This window comes from Rhineura floridana, chromosome 5, assembly GCF_030035675.1.
Source record: "Rhineura floridana isolate rRhiFlo1 chromosome 5, rRhiFlo1.hap2, whole genome shotgun sequence".
In the NCBI taxonomy this organism is placed as follows: Eukaryota; Metazoa; Chordata; class Lepidosauria; order Squamata; family Rhineuridae; genus Rhineura; species Rhineura floridana.
Genome location: NC_084484.1, coordinates 17415891 through 17431276, shown reverse-complemented (window position 1 = coordinate 17431276; position 15386 = coordinate 17415891).

Here is a 15386-nt window from a genome sequence, read left to right as displayed (position 1 = left end):
TTTTTGGAAGGGAGGTTCAGGGGGGTTCCTTATGACCAACGTACCTGCCCTTGCGATGCTGCTACTATTGAAACCTTTCAACATAGTCTTCTTTTTTGCCCTATGTATGCTCAGACTCGTAATAAGTTTCTCCTACATATATTACAGAGAGTTTCTTATAAACCCCCTGAAGGCATTATAGTTTATTTATTGTCTGGCCTTGATAGAGAAATTACCATCCAAGTAGCTAAGTTTGTATATGTGGCTCAACAGATAAGAATTTCCTTCCCTTGCCTTTAGTCTTGTATGTTTTCTCTTTTATTGTATTATCCTTATGTAATTTTACTCTGCTTTTATATTTTATGCTTTTTATTTATGGGTCTATGACTGTAATAAATACAAATACACTTGCACCCAACAAAGCCTGAAGTCAGTGGTAGCTCGAGTCTCCTTGTCAGTGGGACAGTGGAATCTGCTCCAGTTTTCAGTCTATTGTTTAGGTTCAGCACCTTGGACAGCTGCTTAGAAGTTTGCACTAAAACCCCTAGTGCAGTGTTTCCCAAACTTTTTTTATTTATTTGTTGCTGGACTACAACTCCCATCAGCCCCAGCCAGCATGGCCATGGGAACTGTAGTCTAGCAACAAAAAAAATAAAAAAAGTTTGGGAAACACTGCCCTACTGGATTCTAGTGCCCCACTGACATGAAGCCACCCGCCACTGCCTAAACCATAAATGGCAGCTAGAATACACAAATGAGTATTCCCATTCATGTCATTTTCTCATGTTTTCACTCTGTTCCATCCTGTTTCCATTGTGGTCTTCATTTTTTTAAAATCCACATGACAATTTGCATTTTTCTCTCAAAATATGCATTTTCAAATACCACTTGGTATGAAAACTGGTGGTTAACAAACAGAGCAATCCAAGCCGCCTTTGCACTGTTCTGTGGGAGGAGGGGATAGATTGGGCAAAGGTGTCCCTCCACCCCACCCAGCTAGTCCCTGCCAGCTTCTGTCTGTGGATTGACACTAGCACCACTCTGGTGGCATGGAGTTATCTCTTCTACCTGCAGATACCCTGCAAGTAGTTGTCAGTAGAAAGCCCCCAAACGGGGCATTCTCGGGTGAGGAGGGGCTGAGGCACCCTGGGATCTGTTGGTTCCTGAGCTGGTCCCACTGTCATCACATAATGGAATTGGACCCAATTTCTAGGGTGGCACAATGATTTGCTTCCCTGCACAAACAGACCTTCTGCACATGCCAGCATGCTCAACAAGACTGCAGATGCAGTGGTGGCCCTGCTGCTGTAGCTGGTCAGCCTTGCTGGACAGTGGCCAGAGTTAGGATTGCATCCTAAGTTCCTATGTGCACACTAGCCTGGGTGATCCAGGGCTGACACAATAAATATTGCTGCTTAAGACAAAGGGCAAGATGGTATACATATAGGCCATGTACAAAAGCCAATGTGATAGCATCACACACAACCCTGTCCTCCAGCATCTGCTGCCTGAGGTGGCACCTTCACTGTGCTGAAAGGTGTGGCCAGCCCTGTGAGCTGTAAATCATGCAATTTCAAATCAGAATTCACAAAAATCTTCAAGCCACAGATATGGCTGGTGGTTTGGATTTGGCTTAGTGGGCTACAAGTTCTGCAGGCCCATTTTAGACCATGACCCACTCTCCTAATTTGGTCCTACGGAGCTTCATGCACATGGATGAGTCTGTGGAAGCAAACTTCAGGAGACAGCTGTAACAGGGGCTGCTGAACAATATTATTATCTCTGTTAGAGAATATTAGAATCCTTCAGGTAGAATCTGTATCTATTGTCATGCATAAAATGACTTTAGACATTTTACAGCTTTGTCACATTTTAATTTTGGTTGATTATAGATGTGCACATGCATATACAGAAGTAATATGATGGCTTGAATAGGGTTTTATGTGACAGGTTGAATAATTGTAATTTACAGTACTGTGTAGCAGTATTCTCATACTTGGTGCTCAGAATATAGAGTGGCAACAAGCCAAAGTTAAGCACATTTAAGACCCATTGGTATCAGTGAGAGAGTTAACTCACTCCTGTTGAAATCAATGGAGCATTTAATTTTGGCTAGTTCAAGTCCATCTCTTTTGTGCAGGGGAGCTGAGATGATGTTTGAAGTTCAAACAAGCAAGCTCATGAGGCTTAGGCCTGTGGATGCTGGTATGTGCAGAGGCCAGTCTGGCTCAGGAGGAAACACTGAAAGCTGGAATCATCACTGCAGCATTGGCAGTTTAGATCTAGGATATTGTGTTCGGTAGTGGGTAACACTGACAGATCTGAGCAGATGCATTGCTAGGTGGTCCCAGCCCTGAGCCTTTTGTAGCAGGCCACAGATCTCCTGCTTTCCCCCCTTTTTCAAAACACCTTATAATATTTTACTTTGTTTTCAGGGCATCTGGGTGCACTGCAAAGTTCAGCGCCAATGAGACCCCAGACAGCCCCAGCCACCATCTTAGTTTGAGGAGAGCCGGACACACATTGTCACCCCTCAACTCAGAGTAAAACCTGCCAAGAAGAGCAGAGTCTAGTTTTTCCCCATCTGAAAGCTGGCCTAAATTTGCCCTGTGAAACAGATTGCATCTTAGGGATGGACGAGAAATTCAATATGCATTTAAAGCCAAAATTATCAAATTCACACTTTCTGAAAAAATATGAGAACCAAAACACAGCCATCCTTTGAAATTCACATTTATTTGACATTTGCAATGCAGTTCGCCAACCAAACAATGTTTACAAAAATGCATACTTTAAGGGAAAGCGTGCATAAAAATGAATCTATTTGTAAAAATAACATTCAAAAGTGCATTACGTTAAGAGAAATTGCTTGCAAAAATGTGTACATTAGTCAAACTGCCTACAAAAATGTGTTTATTAGGAGAAATTCTCACTAAAATGCTGGAGAATTTTCATGAGGATTTTTTTAAAGAAGTTCCTAGAACTGAATGTAATATTAGAAAAAAATGAGAAACTTAGAGAACTGAAATTGACAGATCCTTCTATCCCTACTGCATCCCACTGACAGTTACTTGCTCTCACTTGAAATCAAAGGAAAGTCTTCTGCATTTCCCTTAACTGTGCTTACAGAGTAGGGGGTGAATCTGGGTTTGTGAGTAACCCTTGTGAGTACTCACAAAAACCTTTAAGTGTACTGAAAGTGAATACTCTCACCCTCCTTTTTTTGTGAACAGAGAGATGTTCACTCAGTCCTAGAAGAATTATTTTTTTTCCTGAAAAGGAAACACAGATAGTGCAAATTTTTGCCTTTTTAAATATCTATTTGATATTATAATTTTCCCGGGCAGGTGCTTCTTTCATGCCATTGTTTCCCTGATGTTTTTCTTTTTTCCTTCCTCAGTTAGTCAGATGGGTGATCCTCTCTGGTTACATAGTAAATAGTCACAATGCTTTATCTGGTATGATGACATCACTGAACATCATGCAAAAGGCACCATGTGGCTTGAGACAATTAACTAGAGATGACATGATGATATCACTGAGGACAAGGAGAGTGATTGACAGTATTGGGAAAGAGTGGGTTTGTGTTACAACTTAAAATGTTTGTGCAAAAAACTGTTAGTTTCAGCTCAGACCTCTCTTTTATGTAGTATCATGCTCTGCTCAGGCAATACATTGGCTATTATACCCATGGTATGCTGCTTTCCAGTTACCACAAAATGCATTAATTGAAACATTGTTGGAGGTTCACTGATGCCTACATTTGAGTACCTTCAGGAAATAATGGGAGATTTTATGTTTGATCTGGTATTTGGTGGCTTTGCATTAGTTTAATATTAAATCGCTCTCTGTTTTCAAAGTAGTAATATACTTCCTCCAATAAGAATATATTTATATACAAGCAGGACTTGCCAAAAAAAAAAAAAAAACTAACAAGAGTGGCCTGCTCAAGGTGGCAGTCAGCCAGTCATGCCCTTTTCCAGAATATTATATTACTAGGAGCTGTGCCTCTGTTTGCTCTGGTCACCAATCTCCCCATTTTAACTCCCTAGAGCTTCACTTTCTCACTCCATGCAACTACTAAGCGTCCTTTTCACCTTCCCAACCCCATTTCTGAAGCCCCATTGATTTTTCCTCAACTCTGTAGTCCCACTTTGTGCCCGTTTTCACTCCATGGCTCTTCCCCCTCCATTTGTGCAACTTCCACTTACACACAGACTACCTCCATGGTAACCTCCTCTATCGTCCTCCTCCCACACATTGCAACTACTAAGCAATCTTTTCACTTTCACCCCATTATGAAGCCACCATTCCCTCCTATTCTGCAGCCCCTTTTATACCCCAACCTTCATTCCCATGTTTCCTACTCCCTCCTTCTTTGCAACCCCCTTTTTCCTCCCTCCTTCCTTCCTTTCCTCAGCTCCCCTTTGCATGCATACTACCTCCATTTCCATGCCTCACCCTCTCTACTCTGCAGCAACTCTGTGCACATCCACTCCAACTTCACCTTTCCCCCTTTCCCCATCTCTTCCCTTCCTTTTTTCAATTCCCCTCCCTCTTGTTCTGCAACCCCCTTTACACACCCACCCCATTTTCAACTCCACCCTCTTTCCCCTCACACACAGACCACATCTATTTCCATGCTTCCTCCTCCTTCTTATTCTGCACCCCCCTTTGCATATACACGCCATGTTGATATGTGTTACCGTATCATTAAGATGAATATGATCTTAAGAGTAAGTCTGTTCAGTTAGAGAACATTACGTTCAGTTGATAGAAGTTGTACATATATGGGTGTTTGCTTGCTAATAAAACACCTGTTCTAAATTACTACATTCAATCTGGAATTTCATGTTGAAGTACAACACATAGTTGTTGTTTGTTGTTATGTGCCTTCAAGTCGATTACGACTTATGGCGACCCTATGAATCAGCGACCTCCAAGAGCATCTGTCATGAACCACCCTGTTCAGATCTTGTAAGTTCAGGTCTGTGGCTTCCTTTAATTATGAATTCAAGCCATCTCTTGTTTGGTCTTCCTCTTTTTCTACTCCCTTCTGTTTTCCCCAGCATTGTTGTCTTTTCTAGTGAATCATGTCTTCTCATGATGTGTCCAAAGTATGATAACTTCAGTTTCATCATTTTAGCTTCTAGTGATAGTTCTGGTTTAATTTGTTCTAACACCCACTTATTTGTCTTTTTCGCAGTCCATGGTATCCGCAAAGCTCTCCTCCAACACCATGTTTCAAATGAGTGGATTTTTCTCTTATCCACTTTTTCCACTGTCCAACTTTCACATCCATACATAGAGATCGGGAATATCATGGTCTGAATGATCCTGACTTTAGTGTCAACACATAGTACCAGGAGTGAAATACATTGTATGAAGGTACTATGGAATATTTGAGGGCTGCACATCCTTTATCTTTCTCACACGAGGCAGTTTTGGAACGGAGAGAGAGAAGTTTGAGTACAGTGAGAAGGAAGAGATACTGAAAGGAAAAAAAGTGGCTGTTTAAAACAATGGCAGAGGTTTGAGTGAAGCAGGGATTGAGAGACAGAGAAAAATGGCTGTTTTAAACAATGTCAGAGATTTGAGTGAAGTAGGATTGAGGGACACAGAGAAAAATTGTGATTTTAAACAATGGCAGAGGTTTGAGTGAAGCAGGGATTGAGGGACACTGACAAAAATGGCAGTTTAAAACAATTCAGAGGTTTGAGTAGAGTGGGCAGGGGGTTGAATATAGAGAGAAAAGAGTTGGGAAAGGCTCCCTTGTGTTAGCTTCTGTGTTGTACCTATCTCTGTTATTCCTCCTTGTTAAAACTTTTTAAAAATCCTGCAATGTTCCTCCCTTCCCAATCTATTCAGACCTTTCCCATTTTTTAAACCACCACTTTTCCCCTGTCATCGTCTTCCCACTCCCACGCCATGGCCATGCTGTTGCAAACTGCTTTTTCTTTTATTCCCTTACCCCACCCTGACTTCATGCAAATCAAAGATAGTGGTGTGGTACTACAAATCCTCCAATGGGGACTGCATGATGACACTCACATTTTTATTTCATGTAAGATAAGTTGTAAGGGGCTTAAGCAGGGCACTACTCCTCCCCCCACAAGTTTTCCATTTCCAAGTCAGACTTAATATTCTATGACTTCTAAGCATGCTCAGTCCTTATTGGGCTGTTGGTGGGGGCTGCCCCCTTTATTTGATCATTTATTTAATGTCCGCAAACCATGGGTTTCTTCAAACATGGAGTTCCCTCCCTCTTGGTTAGTACTGGTCCCATTGTGGCTTCAATCATATTGGCACTCATCACATGGGTTTGCTATTAGATGCAGTGGTAAAACGTATTTCCTAACGTTCTGTCTCTCTGGCACACCCCAAAAACCCTAAATTCTGAATTAGGGTTTACAAAATATAAGAAGGCTTAATGACTGGGAAACAGAGAGCAACTTGAGGTTCCCATCTCCAATGGGGAATGCTGCACTTAGGGATATTGTTGCAGTGAGGGCAAAAATATATCCTCTTAAGATCTGACAGTTTGGTCCCTGGAGTCATTGGATATAATCCCACAGAAGATGCAATGTATTTCTGTGCTCAGATCACACAGAAACATTGTATTCTCCTAGGTGTCTAGTATGAAAGCTTGCCTCTCACATACCCAACCCATCATAAGGTCATTCATTTTGCTAGCACACAAATAAACAACACTCTTGATGGAACTTGGCATGGTCCTCAGGGAACCACCTTCTCTTCAAGTTGTTTCTGAAGATGTTTCACTTATCGGTTGGGCCATATGTGAGAATGTTTTTGCATTATACAAGCCACAGCTCTCCAATATTAATAATTAATAAAGGCAGTAAAATGTGTATCTTAAAAACGCAGCAATCATTAGTGGTTAATTGCATCTCACTGGGGCCTAAGTAGCCAGTTTAATAACATGTTGGAGAAGGTGGCTTACTCTTCTGCGTCAGGCAGCAATGAGAGTTCAAAACTTCTTTTGGGGTCTGATGTGAAACAGTAGCTCATCACTAATCTTTTCTGCTTATTTAAAATATTTAATGGGTGGGGGTTTTTTTACACTTCCCAATGCTTGAGGGAGAAATCTTTTCCATCTTGCGACTATCATTTGGAGACTTTGTCCTTTCTTAATCATTGCTGTCCTCCAGTCAGTACCTGGTAGATATCTTTTCTTCATTATCTCTTCTGTGACCTTCAAATGTCCTGGAGAGAGACAGGGATACTATTTCCACTTCTACAATGACTGTTTGTATATGCCAGACTCCTTTTTCAACTGCGGGTTAGAAAAGCAGGAAAGAAATCGTGTTGGAAGAGTGCTTGTAACTCTTATCAGATGATTTACTCCCATCGTCATGCAATAATACTGTTTTAAAAATAAACTGCTTCTGGTTCCTATCTTGGCCTCTCACGCTCTGCATGCAGGTTTAGATTCCAGAAGATGCTGGTTGGGGAAGGTGATTAGAAAAGAAACTCCTTGCAAAATGGGCAAACTGCAGCGAAGGGCTTCTATGACCTTTCGGCAATGATTGCCACACACAGCTGGATTGATAGCGGACATTGATGAGATTAGACGGCAGGAGCTTTTTTCCAGGGGGCTCGCAGCCCATCACCACCAATGGCTATTGCATTAACTGTGAACGCTAATTAGGTTAAGCTAATACAAAGAAGGAGCGTGAAGGGGGGACGTGAGTCGAATGTAAGAGGATGACTTTCCATAGAAAAGTCAAATGAAAAACTTTCAAAGTAAACAGTTATTAATCCTCAGCCCAGGTACGGATGTGCAAAATGTGTCCCTATTTTGACATATTCTCTTCCCATCTAATTTGGTACCACATGCTCTATTTATGTATATAAGTAGAACTGCATTATTTTTTTTTGCAAAGTGAACCGGAAACAATGTGTTACATTACATGCATATAGGCTTATCTGTCTCTTGGGGTTTTGGGGTGGTGGTAAATGCCCTCCTGACCAAGAGTTATGGAACAGCAGCAAGATAACAGGTGTGTTTCATTGTCATAATGTCAAATTGCCAATTCATGTGTATTCTGGAAATGCAAAGGGCCATTAGCTGCATACCCAGAAAGGAGACTTGAGAGAAAGAGCCTCTGGTATAAAGGTCATGTTTATTATATAACACTCATATAATGAGGTTACGATTTGCAGCCAATCAATGAAATTATTCAAGTGCAAGCAGGGAGAGTCTAGGTAAGTCAGATAGGGATGCATCTCTCTGTTCCTCCAGGCATGATCACTCCTGTAGGCTTCCATCCCCAAAGAGGATGATGGGAGGCAAATTGATCCATCTCTTGCTAGGGGAACAGTGGATATGGATGCCTAACTTGCTCATCTTACCCCTGCCCCCAGTGTTCATCACTTTCCAGGCCCCAAAGATCACCCACCAAGAACACCCCCTCCAAGCCATCAGCAATGGAAGGTGGCTAAAAAGTGCTCTTCACAGGGTGCTTATCCTTGACATTCCTAAAAACTGGTTGAATTATATTGAATTATATTCCAGCCTTGTTAAAAAAAATCCACGTGGACTATTGTAACATTACATTTTAATTTTTTATATTATTGTTTTTATTTTGTGTCATGTTTGTGTTATGTTGTAAACTGCTCTGGACAGATATTTGCCTAGAAAATTGTCCTAAACATATTTTGAGTAATAATTAAAAAAATATTCCATCCATTCTGTTTGAGTACCTTTTAATGGGCCAGGGCTGCATTTCTCTGACACTTCTGACTTGGCCTTGATCACATTCATCTGTAAAGGCCATTTCAGGGGTCATCTCCAGCTTGTTGGATTCCAGGAGCTGTGGCGTCAGCAGAAGGAGGCATGGGTCCAGTTCCAGAAGAGGTAAAGAAGGATCAGATGGGGTCCAAGTCAATGCACAGTCAAAACCGGACAGCCATTAAGATCAAAGTAAATAATGGAAGGTCAGAATAGCCAGCAGCAGTCAAGGTCAGATGGTGGTCAAACTTCACAGCAGGAATAAAGGAAAGGGAGCAGGAGCTTAGGAAGCGCTCCCACATTAGGCACAAGTTGGTCGGACAGCGAAGCAAGCTCTGAGACCAGGGCTTTATAGAACACGGAGGATGGACTAGGAGCATGGTGGTCTTGGAGTGGTTCTTGGGGTCAGCAGACAATGTTAAAGCAGGCTGATACAGCAGCCAAGATGGTGCTTGCAGTGGAACCAGAGGATCTGGTGGCACAAGAGGTAACATACTAGTCCTGTCCAAAGCCGAGAAATGCAGACGTACACAGTTCTGTGAGGCTCTCTTTTGATTACAGTTACTGTTATGTCAAAAGCTTTCCGACTCATTCACCTAACTATGCTTTCCAGGAGCTAATTCCCTCTCTGACTAAGCATGTCTTCGCAGCCACAGACATTGATGCAGCAACTCCCTGCCTTCAGCGCCCCCTTAAATAGGTTTCTTTTTTTACACAAAGCCGCTGGCTCGTATTTAAACCTGACCATTGTTCTTTGCGCCTTCAGAGCTGCTGGCAATGGGGCAAAGTGGGCTGGACCTCAGCTTCCCCCTCCAAATGAGGGGGGCTAACAGTCTGTTCAGGTGTGGGAAGCAGCTGGGCACCTGGCTGGTGATCAACAAGTTGGCAAGGCGGCACTTCAGGTGTGGGCAAAGGGGAAGTGTTTAAAGGAACAGCCTCTGACAGCCCAGGCTGTACTTCCGTGGGGGGGCAGGTGACTGGGAGCACTGTGAGCCCTCCTCCCTCAAGACATCTCCCCAGTCCTCAAAGTCAGAGTTCCCCTCCTCGAAGTCCCCCCCCCGGTCCTTGGTCATAACAATACTGGAACCTGACTGATGGAATGCCTGGCTTGTGATCCATCTGTTCACTCCTCAGTGGCTTTTTAATGGATCCTCTGAGATGCAGAGCCTCACAGCCAGACTAAAAATTATATGAAATGCAGGCCCCAGGCCTCCTTTTATTTATTTCTTTGTATGAGTTTGTATGAGTCAGCTTATACATGGTCCAGATCTTCTCTACTTCATGATCCTGTTATTACTTTGCCATACGAGTAAGCTCCAAAATGCTAAAAGAAAATCCCACTGGGGTAGGGCTGGCTTTAGGAAAGCTGCCTGGGTTGGTTGGTAGGAAGGGATAATGGATATTTTGGAAACAAGGCAAGCTGTTTGCTGTGCCTTTGCCAGCAAAGATGTTTAGACAACAGATAATTCAAAATGCACTTGCATAACCCCAGGAAACAAAGATAAAAATGCTTTTGCTTGTTTTGTCCTTTTAGCAATACTTGTTGAGGAATTGATACAGCTGACACAAAACTGTAACTAATAATAAATAAATGACCTTCGTCACTGCAATTGATGGGCCCTTCTCACACTTGCTTCCCCTAAATGTGTTTTCCCCCTCTCCTCTTTCCCATTCCAAGGAAGAGTGATGCAGCTGAGTGCAAGCTTCAATTGATATCTATCTCAATTGATTAACTGTCTGGCATATTTGATCTTCAGAACAAGAACCCAGGAGAACTCCATTTCATTAGTGGTGGCCCACATATGTTTGCAAACTGTGGGTGGGATAACTCCCTCTTTTTAATTGATCCATCTCTATATTCCTATTGTGGTCATTAAGAATGTTAATGGCGATAGAGCACCTGCATTAAGATGCCAGTTTAACAACACTGAATAAATGATCTGTCATCAGTGGAAGCCAAATTTATATTGGGGGTGGGGGGGAAATTGACATGATTGCCTCTGTGATATTTCTGCTGGAGGGAAGTGGAGAGAAGTAAAAAAAATGTTGCAATTGTTTAATCCATCACAATCAAGAAGTCATCATCTGATAACATGATGGTTATCTTATTACTGCTCTTTGTTACTGATTGCCCCCTCAGCTCAAGAGCTCAATTCTTATTTTATGGTAATAATGACACTCTTTTCAATCATATTATTGAGAAAAGAAATGAGACTTAACACAAACACTCTCAATTTTCTTTTTGGTTGTTTTAAAGAACTACTGACATAGTCAAGCAACAGTTATAACGTACCAAAGATCAGGTGTGCATAGCACAATATAGGAACGGGGCCTTTAGTGAGGTGGCACCTACCAATTAGAATTCCCTCCCATTACACATCACACCATTTCTATGATCTTTCTAGTGCCAATTGAAGACCTTCTTTCCCCCACAAGCCCTTTAGGTGGAGATCTAAATCCCAGTCTGCATTGCATTTGTCATTGTTTTTCTATATCTGGAATTGTTTTTAATTGTTTTGCTGTTGATGCTTTTTACAGTGAAGAGATATTTCATGGGAGGTGATTCATAAATGGAATCAAATAATAATAATAATGGAATGTCCCCTCTTCCAGATCTCATGAAAATTCCTTTAGTTTTCCTTCAAGTTCCTCAAATATTTTAGTCAGAAAAAATGGGTAAATGCTATACAAGCATTCTTATGTTGGCCAAAGAAAGCATGCAGAAAGAAAGAAAGAATGAATGAAAGAAAGAGGATTTTATTTTTGTAACAATTTACAATTCCTTGAAGAGCCTGTGGAGCTTGCAACCTATTGGATGTTTTTGGTCATTTCTTATTCAAGACTGTTTCACAAACTTTTCAGTTTTGTTTTTGATGATTTAGTATACTTCTCTTTGTTTTTTCTGGATTTATCTGGGTAGGTGGGGGAATGAAGGGGGGGAGACATCAATAAAATATGTTCCCACTTCTATTGCCAAGCTTTCTTTTTCTTCTTATCATCTTGGAGGTAATGTAAAAAAACCTCTCAAAAAACAATGACAATTGCCCAGGGATTTTCAGAATCCCAGATGCTAAATCCTACCAGAGGCTCTTGAGAGTTGTTGTTGTTGTTGCCTTCTACTCTGTCATCTGCTATTTTTTCAGCTTTATCACTTTTAAAAAATGCATTTATAGTGAGGGAAGGGCCCCCATTGGACTAATCCATGTACACTTTGCCGATGGTAAGAGACAAATTGCTGGAAAAGTTGGGTGAGGTACAGGTCAGCTGATTACAACTTCTTCAGATCCCAACATTCAGCAGAAAATTAGTTCAGAGAGCAGGTCCTATTAGGTCTCCACTCTCTAACATCTTTAAGCATATGTGCATGTGACCAGACAGCCAGCTGAAGGGGGCTCCTTTGGATATTTACACATTATTGTTATCAGAAATGTGAGGCACCTTGATGGGTCTGAAGAAAGTACAGGAGACAACCCTGTGCAGTTGGAGGAGTCTAAGTTAGAGGTCATGTGGTCTAAACAACCTATTAGAACCTAATCAGTTAGAATTCAAAAGACCATGTTTAAAGTGGTGTTCAAGTGGTATTGCACACCAGTGAGGTTATGGCATGTAGACAAGAACTTGCCTCCACATTGCTGGTGGGGTTGTGACTGTGAGACTAATGCAGAGTAGTATAGTCTTTTCTAATAGGCAAGTTACATTGCTGCACTAGGATCTACTTCTAGTGGCAGCTCTCATGGATATTGCATATAATTGGTAATCTAATTCCTCTGACGCAAAGACTGGGATGTTGGATAACATTGTGACATTATGGCTTTGCCATAAAAGTTAGCCTAACAAGTCAGAATTTTGCAGGGTGCAATTGCAGCATGATGGATTTGGAGATGCATGACTTCCATTTATAATGTTTATGTATGATGACCTACAAAACAGAAAGCCTCCAGAAGCACAATGAACTTTTGGGGGAGATCTTCTTCCCTATCAGAAATATTAATATGCTCTGTAATACCCAAGGATCAGCTTAATGTTGTATGCTTCATGGGTGGTGCTCAATAGTGTGTGTGTTTGTTGTGTTCAGTTTTTCTGGAACAAAAGTTCACACCCCAGAGGATGATATGAAGTTTAAGAAATCAGATTTCTCAGGGCCCAATGATTTCTATATTTTATAAATATATAAAATATATTCATATAAAAGCTTGTTTTACATGTGACTCTTACCTTGTTCTGTCCCGTCCAGAGCTGGAACCACGAGACGGAGACGCGGGTGCAATTAAATCTTGCTTTATTAGAGTAATGGATACATCTAGGACATTGCGCTTCATATAGAAGCCTGCCTTACTCACTAGAAACCCCTAACTACATTCTAGACATGCTCTGCGGAGTGTCAAGGAAGTTGACTCAGCAACCAGGTTCATAGATGGGGGTGCTTCTGGAACCATTATTGTTACTAGAGGGTCAAAGAACCTCAGTGGCTAGTAGCATCTATCACCAACTTTAGCTGATACACCAACTATCCCCTTGACTGGATAGGGACAGCTTAGCCACTATGGTTCATGTGTTGATAACCTTATGCCTGAATTACCTCACGTCTGGACTACTGTAATGTATGTGGGGCTGCCCTGGGGATTAGTTTTCCAGCTGACATTAGTGCAGAACATAACAGCAAAGCTAATCAGTGGAGTAGTCATGCAGATGTCACACCTGTGCTAAAAGCACTGCCTTTGCTGCCAGTTAGCAATCCATTTCCAAGATTCTGTTGCTGATGTATAAAACCCTACACAACTCAGGAGTAGGATACCTATAAGACCATCTTCGCCTATCACTCCTATCACAGGCCTGGAAAATAGGGTTACCAGGTCAGAAGCATCCCAAACCCTGAGATGCCCTAGTGATGTCATTAAGCATGATACATTAAGTGATGTCAGTAAGCATGATACATTTGCTGCCCTAGGCTCCTGCTGGGAGGAAGGGCATGATATAAATCAAATAATACATAAATAAATAAATAAATAAATAAATAAAGCATCAACCACACTTGCTTTGAGCATACCACTTAAACAAAAAATAATATCTGACTGGAAATTAAGATAGAAATCTAAATGAGGGTGTTTCCAGGTAGGTCCAGCTGAAGTGAGGGGATCATTCCTTCTCACAGGCTTAGAGAGCCTAGGTAAGGAGAATTTAATCTAGCCTACTTGCTTCTGGCAAGAAAGGTTTAAGTGCCCTCAGGCCAGGCCAGTCACCAGCAGGCTGTTGTAGGAAGAAAGCCTAGTGTTGTGGAGATGTTAGATGGGAGCACTCAGAGTAAAGATGGATGCACCAGAAGGCTGCAATTCTAAACACACTTACTATGGCCCCATAGAACTCAATAGGATTTACTTCTCAGTAGATATGTTTTGGATTGTGCTGTTGGTAAAGCTTGACTAGGGATCATCTGCAACAATATCCATATTAAAGCAGGGTTGGCAACCCCCTGCCTGGAATGCCCTGTCTGCCTGTTAACATGGCTGCTCTAAACTTCTTTACAGGCTTGACCCTTCACTGCAGAGAGTGCTTTGAGAAATGAGTAAGAGTTAAGATTCTCTTTCCTGCCTACTCTGTGGGCTGCTATAAATTCACTTTGACAGTCAACCCAAATCCAGTGAGTAATAATTGACAGAGAGAAAACACACATGGTTTGGTCTACGTTCACAGGCAGTAGATTGGGAGAAACAGCAATTGAAGCCACACTTCCCAGTATATGAATTCTCTTTTACCACTATCGGGCAAGAAACAAACCATCTTGCAAATAACACTGTGCATCATCAGTGGATTTAAGGGGTTGAGCTGACCACATGAAACCACTGTTGTTGCTTCTATGGATGTAAGGGAGTATGGTCAGGGGTAAATGAAATGCAAATAGAAAAACAAAAACAAAAGACAGTGATGATTTCTTAAATGCAATACCACACCAAGATTCCTATGAGTAAGGCAGAAAACTGAGCATGGCACAACCAGTCAGGATTCCTATCCAAAAACCAAAACTAAAAAAATCCTGGCAGCTGGTCAGCCAAGGTCACAGAAATCCCCATGCAGCACAACCTGACCCGGGCACTGCAGTTAGTGCAGAATGCTGCAGCATGATTGCTGACATGAACAAGACCATATCAGCACATAACACCACTGCTCTAAAATCTGCACTGTCTCTTCCAGAGACTCAATTTTGGACCTTTGCATGCAAAGCATGTGCCGTACCACTGAGTTACAACCCTTTTTTAAAAAGTAACTTTTAAAATTGTGCTTTTTGATTCACTAATGAATGCACAGCATACTAAGGCAGATCACCATGCCTTTGAAGCACATTCAACAGATATTTGAAGCACATGAATCCCACCACAGAATCCTGGGAACTATGGTTTGTTAATGGTGGTGGGAACTATAACTGTGAGGAGGAAACTCCACTTCCCTAGTTTCTTTGGGGAAAGTCATGTGCTTTAAATGTGAGTTGGATGTGCTTTAAATGTATTATGTGGGTCCGCATTACTTCATAAACTTTGCCTGCATATAAATTATTTTAATTAAATTTTAAAATGGAAATAAGCTACAAAGTTTATTGGTGACCATGGGCTATGCATAATCTCTCAACCTAATCTGCCCCTTGTGGTGAAAACAACTCAGG